The sequence below is a fragment of the Leucopleurus acutus genome (assembly GCF_964270905.1).
Source record: "Leucopleurus acutus genome assembly, chromosome: 5".
NCBI classification, from domain to species: domain Eukaryota; kingdom Metazoa; phylum Chordata; class Mammalia; order Artiodactyla; family Delphinidae; genus Leucopleurus; species Leucopleurus acutus.
In genome coordinates this window covers 78,042,992-78,064,709 of record NC_139147.1, presented here as the reverse complement: position 1 = coordinate 78,064,709, position 21,718 = coordinate 78,042,992, and the positions used below count along the sequence as shown (strand labels likewise).

At 37.7% G+C, this 21,718-nt stretch overlaps 1 protein-coding gene across 1 annotated transcript in view; it reads right to left on the bottom strand.

The window, feature by feature from the left end:
* P3H2 (prolyl 3-hydroxylase 2) overlaps positions 1–21,718 on the bottom strand; it is a 160,194-nt gene that overhangs the window by 43,366 nt on the left and 95,110 nt on the right. The gene's annotated exons all lie outside the window — the stretch shown is intronic.

The following is a 21,718-nucleotide window of genomic DNA, read 5'->3' as shown; positions in this document are numbered from 1 at the left end:
GTATAAAGAAATGAAACTCACTGTTACTGAACAAATAAATATAAAATCATGGAAGGCATATAAGATTCACCTGAGTAGGCTTTTGATTGTCTGGCCACTCAAGTATTAGTAAGAAATAGAAAGTAGTAGTAAGTTCCTGAGTTCCCAGTCACTGCCTTCTCATGATATATAAAGAATCGTATCCCTTACTACAGAAAACATAAACTGCCCTATTTTAAGATCTGATATCCTTAACTTTGTCTAACTTTACTATTGTAAAGCCTTCTCCTTTTCTTTTTAATTTGCATATTCTTCGCTACTGGCCTTCCTTCCATCAAATCTTGCCTGAAATCAGCTTTCCTTGCCACTTTCACCTTTGTTCTCGATTCTGTGGTTTCAGAATTATTTTTGCTGTCAAAATCATTCATTTTGAATTCCTGGTTTCTTTCTTAAATTTCCTCAATTTCTCATACACCAACACAGACAAATATGAGCTGTATGGATGACTACATAGTGACAAGCATATAGCTATAGAGGAAAATGAATAGGTCCTAAATCGGGTATGTGTCTACACTTACTGACCAAGTGAACCTGGAAAAAGTCATTTAAACGCTTGTGTCTTGGTTCTCCACTAAGAAACTATCATACCACCACCTACTACATAGGATTTTGGAATGATTTAATTGTGTATTATATATAAATGTGCTTCAGAAATCACTAAAACCCTAAAAAGAAACAACAACTGGATATAATTTATATAAGATCTATTCATTTCAAGGATGTGAATATACTCTCATTAATGCTGGGTATGTATAGTCTACAACTCCCATAGACACATAATTTATGAGGATATAGTGAGGTACTTGTGGTTGGTGGAAACTGCCTTCAGTTAAGGGCCAAACTATAAGTTCTGAACACAACAGGTTAGTACTGACACGCTCTAGTTTTATAACACCAGCCATTAACATTGAATGAAAATAGATAAATTTTGCACTTTCCTACCTTCATGTTTTGCTCAGACTGTTCCACTGACCTAGAGATCCTCTGACACTTGGATTTTCTTGTTGAAATCTAACATATCCTATAAGGCCAAGCTTAAATCCTGCCTTCTCTAAGAAATGTTTTCTCAACCCTAAAGCTACAGTCAAGCATTGCAATATCATCGTATCCCTGTTCTTCTACTGGCACTTATCATACTCTGCCATATGTGGCACCTACCTAAGTACATTTGTTTCTCCTAGTAGAACTTTCCGAGGATAGGGACCACATGACTTATTTATTATTTTGTTTTCCATCTACTTTACATATAGATGATGTCTATGATATGTCTAGGAAAAGAGAAAAAATAAACTCTAAGAAGCAAAACATTTTCACACAAATCAAAAGGTATATTACATGTGAGTGTGCTTCATAAGCTATAATGGACTAGAAGGATGTAAGTTTAATAACAACTTCTCTGAAGTCATCATTCACACTGAGAGCTTCCAATACTGATTATCACTGATGAATGTGATTCAGTAGCTCTTGAAAACTGTTAGCCAACACTGATAAACTGGTTCCTTCTCTTAAATTTGACCACATTGGTTTTTTACTTATTTGGTGCTTTCCCCATTTATAACCCAGTATTAAACATAATACCATGTTCCCCAATATAAATATAAAGAAGATTCCATGACTTAAGGTTAATCCATAAAACTTATTCATGAACTGGCTTTTAAATTATTGTGAACCAGTTCAGGAAACTAGAATTGGCTGCCGGAGATTATATATAAAACAGGCCATCATGTTAACTGGAAGCCTGATATCTTTGTAGTTCATTTTTGAAATTAGATACACACATCTGAAGTGGTAGGAAAAGTCCAGGTGAACATGTGTGTGCCACATACAAGCCTGTACTATTAGCTGGAGATTATTATAAGGCCGTATAAGTACTAGGCTTCAGCTAAGGAAGGAGCTACCTGCTACTCCATTGCAACAAACAAGAAGCTAACTGCCTTTAAAGGCTTCAAACTGGATTTCCTTTAAGACCAGACCAAATTAAAACATACCACAGGAGAAGGTAACTCTAATGTGACGGTAACTCTATGCATTAGAAAAGTAAATTGTGAAATACAGAACAACTGAGGAAAGGGGAATGATTCAACAAGATGGTATCATGCTTTGGGGGAGCCTGCTGCTCTACTAAGATATGAGAAACAACTGGTAAGAAATGCCTTCAACAAGCACTGGTTCACTTCATCTCAGGCTGTGAAGAACTAAGGCAAAAATTTTCTCCTGCCAGCCATGCTGCATGAAAAAAGGCTGATTAAATCAACACCCTGCTGATGTTTGGAAGTTACTCAGTCAACTGGTGAGTGAACCAGACTCTACTGACACACAAATGGTTTTCCATAATGAATAATAAAGGAGCATTTCAAAAATGCTTAAAAACTGTCAATAGCTATCCATTGACCACGGAGGTGATTCCAGAAACTATGTACCACGACATTCAGGAAACTGTAGGATTTGGCCCCTGGCCTATCTTTCTAGCATAACTTCCTATTTACCACTATGCAAACTTTTCCCAGGAAAGTTCTAGAAAAACTTTTAGAAGTTTTATAATTTACCAACCCTCATTCAAGAAAACACAGGCTCAGTACTCCAGCCATACCAAATTCTTTATTTCACTCATTCATTTATTCAACAAATATTTATTTTGCATTAAATCCATGCCAGGCACTGTGAAAGTCTGAAAGTCGATGAGAATAACCACATGGCCAAAACAGACAAAAACCCTGCTTTCCAGATGTTTACAGTCTCATCCAAGGGGACAAACCTCAAATAAACCAATCATTAATGAAAATAAGTTTAGATTGCACTAAGTGCTATGAAGAAATAAACGAACAAACAATTCAGTAAGAGCTGGCTGGGCTGGGTGAAAGCAGGACTCCTTTAATAAATTAGTCAAGTAAGGTCTCTGCAATGTGATTTTTGAGCTGAGACTTAAACGTTGAAAAGCCAGTCATGAACAGAAGAGGAGGAAGAGTGTTCCAGGCAAAAGAAAGTCAAGCAAAAAGGCCCTGAAATGGAAAAAGCTTGACATGTTTTAAAAGCAGAGTAGAAACTAAGAAGAGAGATTTGAGAAGTTGGATAACAGATCACTTGTACGCTACAGTAAAGAGTTTGAACATTATTCTAAGTGCAAGAGGAAACGATTAAAGAATTTTAAATACCTGATACATATTTTCAAATGATAATCAGACTGCTATGTGGAGAACAGATCTTTGGTAGCAGGCAGGAGAACACTGCAGTAATCCAGGTCAGAGGTAATGCTTTCACATCACAAAATAAAAATGGGACAGCATAGGTTTGCCCCCTCTTTTTCACCCCTCCCTCTTCCATTACTTTCTCTTCCTTTCCATTTTTGCCCATCCTTGCCATAGCAAAGTTTCTCAATTCCGAAGGCAGACGCATAGCCCAAAAGGAAACAATTCTAAAATTTCCAAACTTATTTTAGATATACAAGTTCCCTCTCTTGTGAATTAGCATAAATATGAAGCTCAAATATTTTGAGTATGAGTTTAGAACAGCTTGTAAGACATGTGCAAGAAAGGAAAGGGACTAATTCTAAAACACATTAAAACATGTAAAGAACACTGCGTCCATATGGGAACATATGTATACGTATAACTGATTCACTTTGTTATAAAGCAGAAACTAACACACCATTGTAAAGCAATTATACTCCAATAAAGATGTTAAAAAAAGAGAACACTGCGTCCTTTTGTAAGAGAATATTTAAGATCACATTCCGTTTTCTGAAGCCTTTTATACAACCAGTGTAAAACATCAAGCCTGAAATAAGTAATTTCCATTCTTGTACTCAAACGACTTTTTCAATAAGGAAAGGAATTCTTTCTCTACTTTTCCCACCCTAACTTTGGGAATTCATCCAATATCATGCATTTTAGTTTGATGCAGTGCTATATTTTTGCCTTGGCTCTTAACTTAAATTTCACAATATAGCAACTTTAGAGAATTTTTAACCCCATATGTAGTTTCTTACCAACTGCCAAACATGTAAATAGACAGTGAAGACATCCTGTTTCTAAGCCACAGCAGAATTTTTAAGCTCTGATTAGTAGCATAATCACACTAGATGCAGGGGGAAGGAAGTCATCAGATTACAGCATGTACATCATCCTGAACACTAAAAATTCATGGGCTAAAAACTTTCTTTTATGAAGCGGGAGGATTTTGTTTTATTAATGGTGATACCCAACATTTTTGTAGATACTTCAGCTCTTGCTAATGTCTCCAAATTTACCTCAAATTTTTGTCAACCTAAAGTTAATTTTCCTTCACAGAACCACATCGTTAAATAAATAAATAAACTTCAAATAACTGAGCAACGTATTAAAAGAATACTGTTGGGAATTTCCTGGCAGTCCAGTGGTTAGGACTCCGTGCTTTCACTGCCAAGGGCCCAGGTTCAAGCTCTGTTTGGGGAATTAAGAGCCCGCAAGCCATGGCACGGCCAAAAAAAAAAAAAAGAGAATACTGTTAAAATAAAGACCCATCCAATTTTGAAACAAAATTTGGAAGCAGTTTGTTTGAACTACTGAATTAAACTAAATCCTACAAATTACAGTGTTCCAAATGTAATGACCAGGCTTTTTCATGAGAATTCAATCTTAGGAAATTCCTAAACATTTCCATATAATGGAGTCAGATTTTTAGAGTCCAAAAATAGCTATATGAAAAATAACTTTTCCTTCTTATGCCATAATTTCTGGCGATGTTACCATCCTTTATTTTAATATAATTTGCAAAAAGCCCCATATATTGAGCCCTTTTCATAATTCAGTTATAGTAAATAATTGGTTGATTTTCCTGAATAATGTATCAAATTAATTTCACCAGACATTGAGGACTACATGATAGACTATGTTGTCCTTTTTGTCTTGACTACAAGGAAACTCAGAACTAAACTGTATTTTCATTTACTGAACTGTATCATGCTGGTTTATAGTATATCAAAGTGAAGCTAGTATATTTCCATTTTTTTCTTTGAGTTATTTTTGTTTTTGCTCCCATTTCAAAAATCTAATTATACAAATAATTGCTTTCACAAGGTAACTCAAAGTTCTTTTGGATACAGAAAAGGTGCAATTTACTCAAAAGATAAACTTCCGTAGTAAAGGAAATTTCTACTAATTAAGTTCTTTCCTGCATGGCAAGGGAGAAAATTTAGAATTTTTTAGCTTTAAAGAACACATAGGGCTTCCCTGGTGGCGCAGTGGTTGAGAGTCCGCCTGCCGATGCAGGGGACGCGGGTTCGTCCCCGGTCCGGGAAGATCCCACATGCCGCGGAGCGGCTGGGCCCGTGAGCCATGGCCGCTGAGCCTGCGCGTCCAGAGCCTGTGCTTCGCAACGGGAGAGGCCACAACAGTGAGAGGCCTGCGTACCGCAAAAAAAAAAAAAAAGAACACATAGTAATTCACACATTAGGTGTTCATGCTAAATGAAGAAAATTAACTTATCTTTGCATTTACAGAATGTTAGTCTAAAGTGTAGTCATGGTTATAAGTAAATATTTGTAGCTTTCAAAATGCTATTTGGTAAGGATTAGATGACAAATGATATATTTAAAGAGTAACATTTTCTCTGTGGAGTAAGCTGGAAAGGAAACATATGTCTTTTTAAAGCACTCTCTTTTGCCAGCTGCTTGTATCCTTTCCTTCAATTACTTACTGTCCTGAGCCTGAATAATAGACTCCCGTTTTTTCTAAACGCTCTAAGTTTTAATCTGATGTTTACAACTGAACGTTAAACACTGATGGTGCCTTGCCACCGTCAAATGAGGTCACCCGTATGAACTCAGTGGAACGACAGATTCTATCAGTTAAGCTTTCAGGAAGATTTCTTATCTAAAGAAAAACCATCTCTCAGGGTGACAAAAACACTAGAGTGAAGGAGCAAAACTTTTCAACGAGCTACTTCATATTAGAGACTATTTAAAACAAAAAGTCCTTGAGTTTTTGAGAAGAAAAAAAACAGGGAACTCAAAGTATTTACCAAAAAATATGTGTGTGCTTAATTGCACAAAGTCCCTCAGGCTGTCTGTGTATTGTTGTATTGTCTAAGTCCTAACAAGAGAACACAAAAGACTTGGATGGCTGCTGGGTAAGGAGAGAGTACTATCTCAGTGATGGAACGTAAGCAAGTCATATCTGCCACGGATCAAGTGAAATTAATGTGTGGTTTATTGGTATGTTACTGTTATTTTTAGTTTTAAACATTAGGACAGGGTAATAATAAATAATAATAATAAAAATGATCATTTATCAAGTGTATACACAATCCTGATTACGAAATTCTTCAAGAAGCTGGAAGATGAACGCCTGTACATCACCCCGGGCCCAGTGCAAAAGTAGTTGATCATTATTTACAAGAGCACAGTCATAATACAAACAATGAGCTACAGCACCATGGGGAAGCTAGTGCTGGCACAGACTGAGTGGCCCTCAATGAACCTGATGGTATGAAAACAAAGTTTGTTGTTCTAGCTGTTCACGCATGCTTAGCTTCTGCCTGGCTTTCATTGTGACAAATGGAGATGAATGCTGTCTATCCCTAGTGACCCATTAAAAAGTTCTAGCTGGCCATCACTTTGCTAGAGCCAACAGCCTAACTGCTCACTACCAGAGTTGTATCTCCTCAGCGATCAGCAGCCAGATCACATTCTTTACACCAAACTGTACAAAGGTGCAATCATTTGAATTTATTTGTCAGATACGATTGCAGAACAGCAAATAAACTGGATTTGGGCTTTCTGCTTCTAAGATATCCTTTAAAAATCAGCACAGAAATAGCTTAATATAGATCTGGCACTGATTTTTCTGCTCTTGAGAATATAAAAAACTTTTCAAAACTTTTTTTGTATATCAGCCACATCGTTTTGTGAAAGAACAAAGTGATGGGTATAAAATGCTCGTCATAGGTGAGAAGGAGCGGGAGAACCGAGGACTGAGAATCAAAGTTTGGGTTTAGTTCCTGTTTCTTTCATAAGCACCCACGTTTCCTGAGCGGATGACAGATGAAGGAATATGTGTCAGGGAAAAGAAGTAACACACTGGGCTTTGCCTTCTTAAAAATTGTAACAGTGCTAGGATAACGCTGGAGATAGCTTGCCAAAGTTGATGATTTGGGGAGGGGCTATAGGGTTTAGTGAGCGTATAGAAAAATGCTATCATTACCATTTCTACCATCTTCTTTTCATTTCGGTCTCCCTTCCATTTTGTGTTTATGAAACAAATTTAACATTCCACCCAAACCACTCCACTGTGAGAAATATAAGAATAGCAAACAAGCAAATCAAACGCTTTCTCACTTGTACCTTTTTGGTATAAATATGCCACATTCCTCTATGAAATATAAACTTTCTCTTGCTCTTAGAAGGGTGGGGAGATCTACTTCAAAAAGTATTTCAAAACCTTCACTTCAGCTCATGTAAAAGAAAGCACCATGGCTGCAAGTCAAAGGGAGTTTCACTCCAAAGACCCCTCTTGGAGGGGACTTCAAGAAGAGACTAAGGTCCTTTCAGGTATTTAACCCATCAGGATGACTAATTGGTACTCTTAACCTGACAGGCTGCAGGGTCTTATTAAAGAGGTGTTTTTTGTTTTGTTTTGTTTTGTTTGCGGTATGCGGGCCTCTCACTGCTGTGGCCTCTCCCGTTGCGGAGCACAGGCTCCGGACGCGCAGGCTCAGCGGCCATGGCTCATGGGCCCAGCCGCTCCGCGGCATGTGGGATCTTCCCGGACCGGGGCATGAACCCGCGTCCCCTGCATCGGCAGGCGGACTCTCAACCACTACACCACCAGGGAAGCCCAAAGAGGTGGTTTTGATGATAGAGTTCTTTCAATGTTTCATAAGCTCCTCTGGCATCACACCTGTACTTTGTGAAACATTCAGCCACAGCAATAATCTTAGGCTGTATTGTAAATTAAATATCCCTGCCGTATACACAGGTTAAATATAAACCCAAACATTTCCTCCATACCTCAGTCAATAGACTGTATTGGAAAGAAGTTCCAGTCCACCTGAATTTCTGAGGAGGTTAAAGCTTGGAGAAAATCTGCTTACTTACTGAACATTTTTCTGTTACTTTGGTGGAACTTGCATTGGTCTTCTGAAAATTAACTTCCATTAACCAACATAACCAGGGCTAGAAAGGCCCTTTAAATCACATAGTACTAGTGCTTCACTTTACAGGTGGATAAAACATCTGCATAGAAAATCAGTGGCAAGACGATGGTTAGAATCTACATCTTTTCTTAAAACATTCACAAACATGTATTTGGGATTTTAATCCCTGTGATTTCAAAGTAGAGGTGAGTTCATGTAACAAGCATTTCCTGCTCACCTCTGCCACAGAAAGAACTGTGATAGATGTTCTCTGAGGATATAAAATATTTACAATATAGTCCTTGACCTTTTATTAAATACAGTCCAATGGGGCAAGGAGACTTACATGACTATTAATATCAAGAACTAAGTCTGTACAGGATTAGAGGGCAGAGTGAGTTACAGTCAACACGGTGCTATTGAAATTGAAATTTGAAACCACAGTAACCTGGAAGGTACAGGAAAGGCCTCACCGAGAACTGAGGACTGAGACTGGGTCTTGAAGAATAGAAAACGTGTGAATGTCTCAGATGCAGAAGAAGGTGAGCAGGAAGAAATAGGAATGACTCAGATGTTTTTATAGAATAGTAATTCGGCTGAACTGGCTCATGTGGAAGGACTAGATTGCGAAGTAACGGAAAACAAGGTTGAATGCAGCTGGAATTTGGGGACCTTTGCACACGAAACTGAGGTGTTTTGACTTTTATTTTTGGAAAAAGAGACTCAGATATATCTATGTGTGCATGTATGTGAGTGTAGTTATGAAAATAACTTCTGTCTCATTTCAAAAATAATTCAAAAAATAAAAACTATAATATTTGAGGTAACTATAAAAGGGTTTTTCTTAAGACTTTTTTTTTTTTTGGAGCAATTTTAGGTTCAGAGCAAGATTGAGAGGAAAAACAGATATTTCCAATATCTCCCCATGTTGCCAAACAGACATAGCCTCTCCCATTATCAACATCCCTAACCACAGTGGTACGTTTGTTACAACTGAGGAACCTACATCAACACACCATAATCACCCAAAGACCATAGCAATCACTACTGGTAGTATACATTCTATGGGCTTAGAGAAATGTATAATGACAAGTATATATCATTATAGTATCATACAGAGCATTTTCATGCCCTAAAAATCCTCTGTTCTCCATCTATTCATCACCCCCACCCCAACCCCTAGCAACCACTGATCTTTTTACTGTCTCATAGCTTTGCCTTTCCAGACAGTTATATAGTTATAATCACAGTATTGTGACTTTTCAGATTGGTTTCTTTCACTTAGTGATGTGCATTTGAGGTTTCTCTGTCTTTTTCACTTGACAGCTCATTTCTTTTTAGCATTGAGTAATATTCCACTGTCTGATGTACCACAGTTTATTTATTTATTCACCTACAGTATGAATAAATACTGTAGGTATGTCAGTATTTGTGAGCAGTATGTCATGGCTGTTTCCAAGTTTTGCAAATTATGAATAAAGCTTCTATAAACATCTGGGTGCAGATTACTGTGCTAACATAAGTTTTCAACTCCTTTAGAGAAATACCAAGGAATGATATTGCTGGATGGTGTAGTAAGAGCAGTTTAGTTTTGTAAGAAACTGCTGTTCTGTCTTCTGGAGTGGGCTCACCATTTTGCATTCCCATCAGCAATGAATGAGAGTTCTTATTGCTCCACATCCTTGCCAGCATTTGATGTTGTCAGTGTTCTGGATATTGGTCTCATAGTTGTGTGGTAGTATTTCATTTTTGCTTTAATTTGCATTTCCCTGATGAAATATGATGTAAAGGATTTTTTCATATGCTTATTTACAATCTGTATATCTTCATTGGTGAGGTGTCTGTTAAGGTCTTTACTCATTTTTAAATTGGGTTGTTGGTTTTCTTATTTTTGAGTTTTAAGAGTTTTTTGTATATTTTGGGTAACAATTCTTTATCTCAAATGTGCCTTTTGCCAATATATTTTCCCTAGTCTGTTGCTTGTCTTCTAATTCTCTTCACATTGTCTTTTGTAGAACAGAAGCCTTTAATTTTAATGGAGCCCATCTTATCAGTTATTCCATTTATGGATGGTGCCTTTGGTGTTGTATCCAAAAAGCTACTGCCATATCCAAAGTCATCTATGTTATCTTCTAGAATTTTTATATTTGTGCAGTTTAATCAATTTTGAGTTAATTTTTGTGAAGGACATAATTTTTTATGTAGATTCCTTTTTTTGTTGTTTTTTTTGCATGTGACTATCCAGTTGTTCCAGCACCATTTTGAAAAGACTGTCTTTGCTCTACCGTATTGCCTTCACTCCTTTGACAAAGATCAGTGAATATATTTATATGGGTCTATTTCTGGGCTCTTTACTCTGTTCCATTGATCTATATGTCTGTTTTTGTGCCAGTACCATACTGTTTTGATTGCTTTAGATTTGTAGTATAATTTCAAGCTCGGAAACATTGGTTTTGTTTTGTTTGGTTTGGTACCTTTCTCAAGATTTCTTTGGCTTTTTGGGGTCTTTTGTGGTTCCATACAAATTTTAGGAGTATTTGCTCTAGTTCTGTAAAAATTGTCCTTGAGATTTTGATAGGGAGTGTATAAAACCAGAGATCAACTACAAGAACAAAACTGAAAAAAAAAAAAAAAACATGGAAACTAAATAACACGCTACTAAACACAAAACAGGATGATGAAGAATTCAAAGAGGAATCAAAAAATACTTTTAGACAAATGAAAATGGAATCACAACTGTCCAAAACCTATAGGATGCAGCAAACGCAGTTCAAAGAGGGAAGTTTGTAGTGATACAGGCCTCTCTCAAGAAACAAGAAAAATCCCAGATAAACAATCTAAATGTACATTTAAAGGAATTAGAAAAAGAAGGATGAGCAAAGACCAAATTTAGTAGACAGAAGGATATTATGAAGATCAGAGCAGAAATAAATAAAATCGATTAAAAAAAACAGAAAAGATCAGTGAAACTAAGATTTGGCCCTTTGAAAACATAAACAAAATTGACAAATCTTTAGCCACACTCATCAAGGGAAAAAAAAAAGAGAGAGAGAGAGAGAGAGAGAGAGAGAGAGAGAGAGAGAGAGAGAAATAGCCCAAAGAAATAAAATTAGAAATAAAAGAGGAGAAATTACAATGAATGCCAAAGATATACAAAGGATCATAAGAGAATACTACAAATAATCATATGTCCACAAATTATAAAACTTAGAAGAAATGGGTAACTTCCATTGTATGTAGAAACATACAATCATCCCAAACTGAATTATGAATAAATAAAAAATGTGAATAGACTGATTTGCTAGTAATGAAATTAAACAGTAATTTAAAAAACTCCTCCCCAGAAGAAGTCCAGGTCCAGAGGGCTTCACAGGTGAATTCTACCAAACATTTAAAAAGGAGTTAATACCTATCCTTCTCAAAGGATTCCAAAAAACTGAAGAGGAAGAAACACTTCCAAACTCATTTTATGAGGGCAGCATTACCCAAAGACCAAAACCAGACAAAGACACCACAAAAAAGAAAATTACAGGCCACTATCCCTGGTGAACATAGATGTAAAAATCTACAACAAAATATTAGTAAACCAAATTTAGCAGACATTAAAAGAATTATACACTATGGATCAAGTGGGATTTATTCTAGAGATGTAAGGGTGGTTTAACATCCATAAATCAATCAATGTGATACACCACGTTAATAAAATGAAGAATAAAAATCATATGATTATCTCAACAGATGCAGGAAAAGCATGTGACAAAATTCAACATCTATTTATGATAAAAGTTCTCAACAAAGCAGGCATAGAGGGAACGTACCTCAACATAATAAAGGGCATTTATGACAAACTCACAGCTAACATCATACTCAACCCTGAAAAGCTGAAAGTTTTCCTCTAAGATCAGGAATAAGACAAGCATTTCCACTCACCACTCTTATTCAACACAGTATTGGAAGTCCTCACCATAGCAATTAGAAATAAAGAAATAAAAGGCATCCAGGGCTTCCCTGGTGGTGCAGTGGTTGAGAGTCCGCCTGCCGATGCAGATGCAGGGGACACGGGTTCGTGCCCCGCTCCGGGAAGATCCCACATGCCGCGGAGCGGCTGGGCCCATGAGCCATGGCCGCTGAGCCTGCGCGTCTGGAGCCTGTGCTCCGCAACGGGAGAGGCCATCCAAATTGTAAAGGAAGAAGTAAAACTGTCACTATTCGCAGATGACATGATACTATATATAGGAAACCCAAAAGACTCCACCAAAAAAAAATTAGAACTATTAAATAAATTCATAAAGTTGCAGATCCCTTCCTCCAGGTCAGTTAGTCTCTGATGGTACTAGAGCAAGTTAGGTTCTGGTTAGCTAGTTTCTCCTGAGGGCAGGCCTTGTTAAGAAGAACAAAGTTTCTCTGGTGTCCTTCAAAATGGTTCCTTTTCCCCCTCCTTGCAGGAAGCACGAGGGGATTTTCCTCTAATATTTACTGTGAGAACCTGGTCGAGTTTCTAGAGGTAAATTTCACACTATTGAGTGTGCCCCTCTATGATTGGGTCCTCCACTGGAGTTTTTAACTCTCAGAATTGTCCATACTGAACCTAAAGCAAGTTGTCAATTACAGTTTAGGTTTTCCTACCCCTGCACTGGTCTCCTCAGTGGTTTCTGCTAATTAGTCTCTGCTTCATAAGCCAAGATAACCTGTATTCATCTGTCTATCTCTCCAATCTTGGGAGCAGTGGTTTGCCCTACAGTCTCAACCTCTTTTATGGATCCTAGAATAGTTGTTGATTTTTCAGTCTGTTTAGCTCTTTACTTGTTGCTAGGATGGTATGGCAACATCCAAGTTCCTTATATGCAGAACCAGAAACCAGAAGTCTGAAATACATTTCATTTCTCAGCAGGGGGAAGAGTATAAGAATGGCACTATATAACCAACTTGATATTCTTTCTCTTGTGGAAAAGTTAGCCTGGTGTTTGTAGGATAAACTGGGAGTAAAGGGAGACTGGAGAAGAGGCAAAATTCCTGGAAAACATTGTAATTTTTTTCTCACATAAAGAAGAAGTATGTTGACTGTCTTAGTCACCTTAGGCTGCCATAATGAAATACATTGAATGGGTGGCTTAAACAAGAGATATTTATTTTCTCACAGTTCTGGAGTCTGGATATCTGAGATCAGGGTGCCAACATGGCTGGGCTTTGGTGAAAGTCCTCTTCCTGGTTTGCAGATGGTCACTTTCTCCTTCTATCCTCATATTTAGTGGGCCGCTTTCTGGTATCTACTCTTATAAGGGCATTAATCTTATCATGAGTGCCCCACTCTCATGACCTCATTTAAACCTAATAACCTCCCAAAGCCCTTACCTCCAAATGCCATCACATTGGTAGTTAAAGATTCAACATATTAATTTTGGGGGAACACAATTCTGTCTGCTGCATTAGTCAAAGGAAATGTAAAAATTAAGGACATCCTTAAAATTTCAAAACCAGTCAGTTATGGAATATGATTGAAACAGCAATGGAAATCAGTATTTTTAGGTGATTCCAAAATTTTGTCGTGGGTTGAAGAAAATAATCATTTCATTTTGAACTTGGTTGTGTTTGGCATAATGGGAGGAATGCAAAAGAATACATCTCCTTAGCAGTGAAGAATCTTGACTGGAGAACTGATCAGTTGAGAGTTGGGCAAGGTCTTCACCTAAGGCACACTTGGGATATTTGGTCCAGAGAAAGAGAAGACTTTCAAGGATGAAGCCATGATCAATTAGTATAAGTAACTCAGAGCAACCCAGAAGGGCAGGGAAAATGCCTTTGGGTCTGTGGTTAACCCTTATCTTGCTAAGAAGTGTATTCCCCTGGATGGTCATGAGAGTTATTATTTTTTAATGTTTTTATAGTTAATTAAGGATAAGATAAACTGTATTCAAAATTAAATTTATATAGGGTAAGATTTTTAGAATCTTTAATATGCTACTATGATAGTTCATTTCTATAAATGGAATTTTTTTTCTACATTTTTCAAACTTTTTTGACCAAAGAACCATCCTTCCTGCTTCAGAGTGACTCAAGGAACTAATCAGCCTTCTGAGACTCTAATATGTTGGTATGTATATAGCGACCCACACTGTGGGTAAACTTCATTAACTGATGAAAGAATGGTTTAATTGTAAAATCATTACATAAGTGATCCCAGAATCCCAAAATGCAAATACTGAAATGGTCCTTATACATCATTTGGTGTAAGACTCCCTCCTCGAATACTTATGTGAATAAGATAACTAAAATATAAGGTGAAAAACTGTTCTCAGGGTCACATAAATCCTGATAGAAATGCTAGATCCCACAACCTGGTCTTCTAATTCCAAAGTTAATGGTGTTTCACTACTTCATTGCATCTAAGACTAAGTGGCCAATCCTTTTTATTTAGCAGGAAAATAAAGAATGTACCATTTTGGCTAAGTACATATAAAAAAGTTACACCCAAAATACATCCCTCCAAAAGACATAAAAGAATACTTTTCTCCATGCCACCCAGAGTAAGCAAAATTAAAGTTAAAAAGTGGTTGCTAATGAGTACAGAAGAGAACTATAGGATTGGGTTCAAATGAAGAGACTGGTTTGAATTGAACCACAGCCTAGAAAAATCATATCAATAGACTATAAAATTATATTCAGTGGTGAAAAAATAACTCCGGGTTTCTGATTTTAACTTTGCACATACTGTGGGTTTACATTGGCTTCCTTCCCCTTAAAATGTTATGTTGTGGCAGAGTTTAGCAGCTGCATGTTTGGTTTATACTAAGAAAAGATTGCCATTATGATCTTCCACATACGGAGTTCAATCCTCCCACTTTGTCTGCATAACGTAATATAAGGTTTGTATTTCTAGGGAAACTGAGGTTCAGGCCACTCCACTTTGTCTTTCAGTTCAACCTGACCAACATTTAATGAGGGTCTTATGCTGGGTATTGGGTGGGTGGGGATGATAGGGAGGAATGTGAGTTAGTTCCTGCTTTGTATTAGTAATCTGTGGGACGGGGTGGGAAATCAGACAAATACCTATAATTCAGGATTGAGTATGATTAAGAGAAGAGAAGTAAAAACAAATACTGTAAGGATTCAAAGTAGGAAAAAGCACTTCTAAATAGGTGGATTTGGGTCTAGAAAGTCTTCATGGAAATCTTATTATGAATATGGCATTTGTAATGGAACCTGAAAGATGGATGGAATTTCAACAGACAGAGTCACCAGGAAGGGCATCTCACAATTGGTAAGACACCAATAAAAAGCGTTATCCATATGTAAGGATTAGTTTGTTGGAAGTACAAGTGTTGAGAGTGGCTTAAAGTATGCAAGAACACTTAAAAAGTAGGCTGGGGACAAAGTGGTATGGGTTTGAAGCTAAGCACATATTGTATCACATTTGGGGGAACACTTGAAACTTTCAGAGCAAATGGAGTGACTTGAATCTTTTGAAACTCGCTTCCAGAAACATCTCAGTCTCATTGGAAAGGAGTAAGTCTAGGTTACTAGGTTATACTAGGTCAGTCTGTAGTGAGGCAGCTTAGATCAATCCCACTGAGCTCCAGGGGCCAGTACACCCTACTCCATCCAGTCAGGTCTCAACCTGGCCTTTCATCCCTAGTGTTATGGAACCAAGCCACATAATCACACTCTGAAAGTTACAGCTGGTCAGGCATGCCAACAGAGTGCTAAATTGCCACATTTCCCATTGCTGTAGGACCCGCTTTCTGTTAGTCTAAAGCCTCTTTAAGGCTTTCAAAGACTGAAAGCCTTTTAAAGACTCCACTGCAAGTCCAATTTTCAATCAGAAAGAAATCCCAGCCAAGTTATTAAAATGAACATAGCCTTCCATCTGGGAGTTGCCATCTCTGCTCTCTTTACCCAGAACATTGTGGTCCTGCTACAAAATAATATAAGCAGGGTTCATTCTTTTCATTTGAAAACACCCCCATGAGGCACTAAAGGAATTCACACTTGCTTCTCCTCAGAGACAGTTAGGCAGAGAGATTCTGTTACGCTTTTATTAATCTTTGCCTCATGCCCCATGTGAGCAGACGGAAGTCTTATAGGAAAGGCTATATGAATTGCAATTATTAACTTTGTGCTTTCCTGTTCAGGAAGTGAGGATGTTGAAACCTATAAGAGGAAAAGAGAGATGAATGGGAGCCTAAATCCTCCTTTTCCTACTCCAAGCTCTAGTGAAAAAGAAGCTCAGAGCAAATGTTCATATTCTTAAAGGGAAAGTAAGTATGCGTGTGAGTACTTAAGATAAACAACAGTCTCCTACCACTTATTTTATGAAGAAATTTAACATAGCTAATCTCAAGTCATTATCATATGTAGGCTGGGCAGATATTAATGTCCCAATTTCACAGTGACAAAAATGAAGCTCAGAGAAGCTAAATAATAATAGTTGTTACTATTATTGAGGCCAGAGACATAAGACATAAATGTCTTATATGTATGACCACATGTTTATGAGCTGAACTGTATCCCCTAAGTCTCATAGGTCAATTTAGGTGAACTCTTACCCCAGGACCTAAGGATGTGACTGTATTTGGAGACAGGGCCTTTAAAGAGGTAATTAAGTTAAAATGAGGCCTTTAGGATTAGGCCTATCTGGCCCTAATCCAATCTGACTGGTGTTTTTATAAGAAAAAAAGATGAGGACACAGAGAGAGACATCACTGACACTAGTGCATAGAGGAAAGGCCATGTGAAGACACAGGGAGAAGGTGACCACCTGCAAGCCAAGGAGAGAGGCCTCAGAAGAAACCATTCCTGCAGACACCTTGATCTTGAACTCGTAGTCTCCAGAACTGTGAGAAAATGAATGTCTGCTGTTTAAGCCCCCCAGTCTGTGGTATTCTCTTATGGAAGCCTTAGTAAAGTAATATACAACATTTTTAAAATGAAAATAACAGCGAGGTGGGAATCAATAACTTCATTTGCAACTGAGAAAACTAAAAAGCCTAAGTAACTGAATCTGACTTTAAACCCAGCGATGTCTTACACCAGAACTCGGGCCCTTCATCTCACTGCTGTATTCCCCCAAGTGATAAGCTGATCAATGACAACGCTAACAACTAAATTAGGGCATTGTAACTTTTAACTCAGTGTTCTTGCCATCAGAGTATCATGATATTACCTTGGTAGGCCAGTTTTGACATTAAAACAGGGTGGGAAACAGGGTTAAGAAAAAAATAGAGTTCCAAATGAAAATTAAAATACCTGGTTTCCCTTATAATTTCTCAGGATAAGACCAGAAAATTCAAGACAAATGAATCTTCTCTTCTAGGCATTCTGGAATGGTACATCTGTTTTTATTTATGGTACTTAAACTTCCCATTCTGCAAAGGAGTTTGATCAAAACTCTTCCTCTAAGCATCCTCTTTCACTTTATTGTAACCAAAAAGTTTTCCTAATGTAGAAAGCTCCCAAAGGGAAGATACTTTCCTGGTATTATTTTAATTAGCCGGTAAAGTTCCTGAGAAATGCTGAAAACTCATAATACCAGAGAACCAGACAGAGAAGTCTGCCTGGGAAATGTCATGGCAGTTTTGTCAAGCAGAGTTTCTAAGACTCCATACTAACTCTGATCTGATCAAATTAAAAGTGAAGTTTTTAACAATAGGTATGGACTAAATCACAGCATAATTATTTGGTAGAGTATTATACGCCCACTGAGACTAACGAGCCATGCGAAGAGGCTCATGATAGGTTTGAAAGAAAAAAGCAGACTGGACGAAACTATGCACCCATTTATGTAATATAAACTCATTAAAAAATTTTATACACCAGATGTTAATAGCAGCTGTGTTCAGATGGAGTCAGGGAACTTAACTTAGGACTTAATAATTAATCTCTATTTTTCATCTCGTTTTCTAATTTTCAAAAACAAATATATGGTATGAAGAAACAGAAACAGAAATGGAGGTCAAATGGGAAAGTAAGCAAAAGTCAAGGTTTATTATGATTTCCTGAAAAAAGAAATATACTGGCCAAGGAAGAACTTAATCTTGGAAGAAGCTCTTTTAATACCATCAGTGAATTTGATTTCTAGAACTTAAGTAAGGCAAGTGAAATTCTGAGAAGCTGTGTGTGTGTGTGTGCAAGAGCATTCCTGTGTGCATAAGGGCATCATATTTAAATGCACAAAGGCAAACAGCTGTGGGGAACTTTCTTGTGAACTCCTGTTCCCCTTAATCTATTGAACACACTGAAGCCAGAATAATCTTTCTAAAATGCAAGTCTGATCTTATCCCTCCCTGATTGAAACTTTCAAAGGCTCCCCCCTGGTCTGAGGATAAATTCATAGTCCTTAAGTGACTCCCGAGCTCCTGCCTAACTGGTCCTGGTTTACTGGCCCAGACTGTCTTTTCACTATTCTCTGTTGCTTTCTCAGCTATGGTCCTGTTGGATCTTGTCTCAGTTCCATTTACTCTCTCCTCTCTGAATTTCTATGTTCTTTTTTTCGAAAAAATATCCTTCCAAATCTTTGCCTAATTATTTCTTACTCATCTTTAGTTGTTTGCTTAGACATCGTTCCCTCATAGTGCCTCCCTCAAGGCATTACAATCATCCACTGACGTGCCTGAGTTCTCCATTGGTTCTCTTGGGGCAGAGTTATGAAGATGTTGTTTACCAGTATACAGAAAGTTATGAGATTTTGCAAGTTAAAGAAATTGATGCAGGGCTTCTCTGCTGGTGCAGTGGTTGAGAGTCCGCCTGCCGATGCAGGGGACACGGGTTCGTGCCCCGGTCCGGGAAGATCCCACATGCCGCGGAGCGGCTGGGCCCACGAGCCATGGCCGCTGAGTCTGCGCGTCCGGAGCCTGTGCTTCGCAACGGGAGAGGGCACAACAGTGAGAGGCCCGCGTACCGCAAAGAAAAAAAAAAAAAAAAAAAGAACACACAGTAATTCACACATTAGGTGTTCATGCTAAATGAAGAAAATTAACTTATCTTTGCATTTACAGAATGTTAGTCTAAAGTGTAGTCATGGTTATAAGTAAATATTTGTAGCTTTCAAAATGCTATTTGGTAAGGATCAGATGACAAATGACATATTTAAAGAGTAACATTTTCTCTGTGGAGTAAGCTGGAAAGGAAACATATGTCTTTTTTTTTTTTTTTTAACATCTTTATTGGAGTATAATTGCTTTACAATGGTATGTTAGTTTCAGCTTCACAACAAAATGAATCAGTTATATACATATACATATATCCCCATATCTCTTCTCGCTTGCGTCTCCCTCCCTCCCACCCTCCCTATCCCACCCCTCCAGGCGGTCACAAAGCACCGAGCTGATCTCCCTGTGCTATGCGGCTGCTCTTTTGCCAACTGCTTGTATCCTTTCCTTCAATTACTTACTGTCCTGAGCCTGAATAATAGACTCCCGTTTTTTCTAAACGCTCTAAGTTTTAATCTGATGTTTACAACTGAACGTTAAACACTGATGGTGCCTTGCCACCGTCAAATGAGGTCACCCGTATGAACTCAGTGGAACGACAGATTCTATCAGTTAAGCTTTCAGGAAGATTTCTTATCTAAAGAAAAACCATCTCTCAGGGTGACAAAAACACTAGAGTGAAGGAGCAAAACTTTTCAACGAGCTACTTCATATTAGAGACTATTTAAAACAAAAAGTCCTTGAGTTTTTGAGAAGAAAAAAAACAGGGAACTCAAAGTATTTACCAAAAAATATGTGTGTGCTTAATTGCACAAAGTCCCTCAGGCTGTCTGTGTATTGTTGTATTGTCTAAGTCCTAACAAGAGAACACAAAAGACTTGGATGGCTGCTGGGTAAGGAGAGAGTACTATCTCAGTGATGGAACGTAAGCAAGTCATATCTGCCACGGATCAAGTGAAATTAATGTGTGGTTTATTGGTATGTTACTGTTATTTTTAGTTTTAAACATTAGGACAGGGTAAGACTGAACAACTGGGAAGGCATCGTAACCTCTGTGGTATTGTCCAGAAGTCTCCCTTGAGGTGTCAGAGAATGACTAACGTTACCGAAAAGAAAGTTTAGGCTAAGACCTCTCTGAGCCTGCACGTCCGGAGCCTGTGCTCCGCAACGGGAGAGGCCACAACGGTGAGAGGCCCGCGTACAGCCAAAAAAAAAAAAAAAAAAGGATGCATTTGTAGAAAAAATAGAACAATATTCTCTCTTAATTTGAAGGTATACTCAACTCACAAAGAGCTCTGTCTCTATGTGGCCCTGATTGGCTATTACATTGCTGGTGATTAACCCTCCTTGGCACATCTTGGGTTTTCAGTAACTGGATGAAAGGCTGTTCATGTAGTTGTCCACTCAAACACTGGAGAGTTTTGCTTAATGTGTCAGTGTAGGCTAGCCACCAATTATACGTGATAGGCACACAGGACATGAGTGTGTCCATCACAATGTATCAATATCAACATAGTAAGAGATGACAGCATTGTGAGAGCTACAAAAAGTAGATAAACAATAATCGGGTGGTGAATTAAGTACAAAAGAGAGTGATGTGGGTATGCAGAACACTTAACTCAAAACTGGTGGCATTTATTCTATCCCCAAGTTTTTCAAATTATGGAAGATGATTAAAAACTATAGCACTCTCCCGATAGCTGTTTTCTGAAAGGAGTTTGGTTAAACTGGAAGTACTAAGTCATTCTTGAGCAATTTTTGAAGATAAAAATAAACTAATGATAATGATAAGAATCTCTTAGCAAACTGACTAACTGAAAGACATTTACTTAAATAGGCATAGACTTCAGCCAGCTACCTGATGACAGATTCATTGGTGGAAAGACAAGCAGGTCTGTCTTCTTGCCACATGGGACGGGGCAAGGGTGAAACATGTAAGAAGAGAAAAATATACAAATAAAACCTGTAAATTCCAAAGAGAAGACAAATTTTCCTTGTAAATATTTTCCCTTAGGACTTCTGACATCCTTTAGGGAAATGATGATTTTAACAACCCTGGCTTTGCATGCGGCTAGGTTTTCAAATATATTTTCCAGAACTGGAGGGTAAATGGAATGGTCCTGGCTGCCAAATGCTGATGGCTTCAAAAATCCTCTATGAGAAAAGAAAATTGAGTCAATTAAATCATAACTTCATCATTTTCGCATATGAAATACTGCACTGAGACCAAGAATTTGGTGTGGGTAAGATATCAGTAAATCTGATTTGATCCCAGTTTTTAAAAATAGGAGAAATTATTTATCTTTTCCTTTGTATTTGTCCTCAAGAAAAATACTTCTTTGGGAATTTAGGAAGAAAAAATCTTCTTTGGGAATTTAGGGAGAAAAAAACTTTCGGTGGCAAAATATAGACAATAGATAGCTGATTTATGAGGAGCACTTATTACTTACAGGTGAGGAATTAGAAAGAGATAATGTGAAGAATATAATACGTGCTGGTCTTTGAGGAAAAGTATGATTTGGCTATGAGGAGTGGGCGCTCGGCAAAGCTTTGTTAAACTAAAAGAATGAATGGGTGAATGAAGAAATACTTATTTCAGGTCTACATGAAATTGGAGAATTTTTGGAATTTTCTTTTCATTGAAA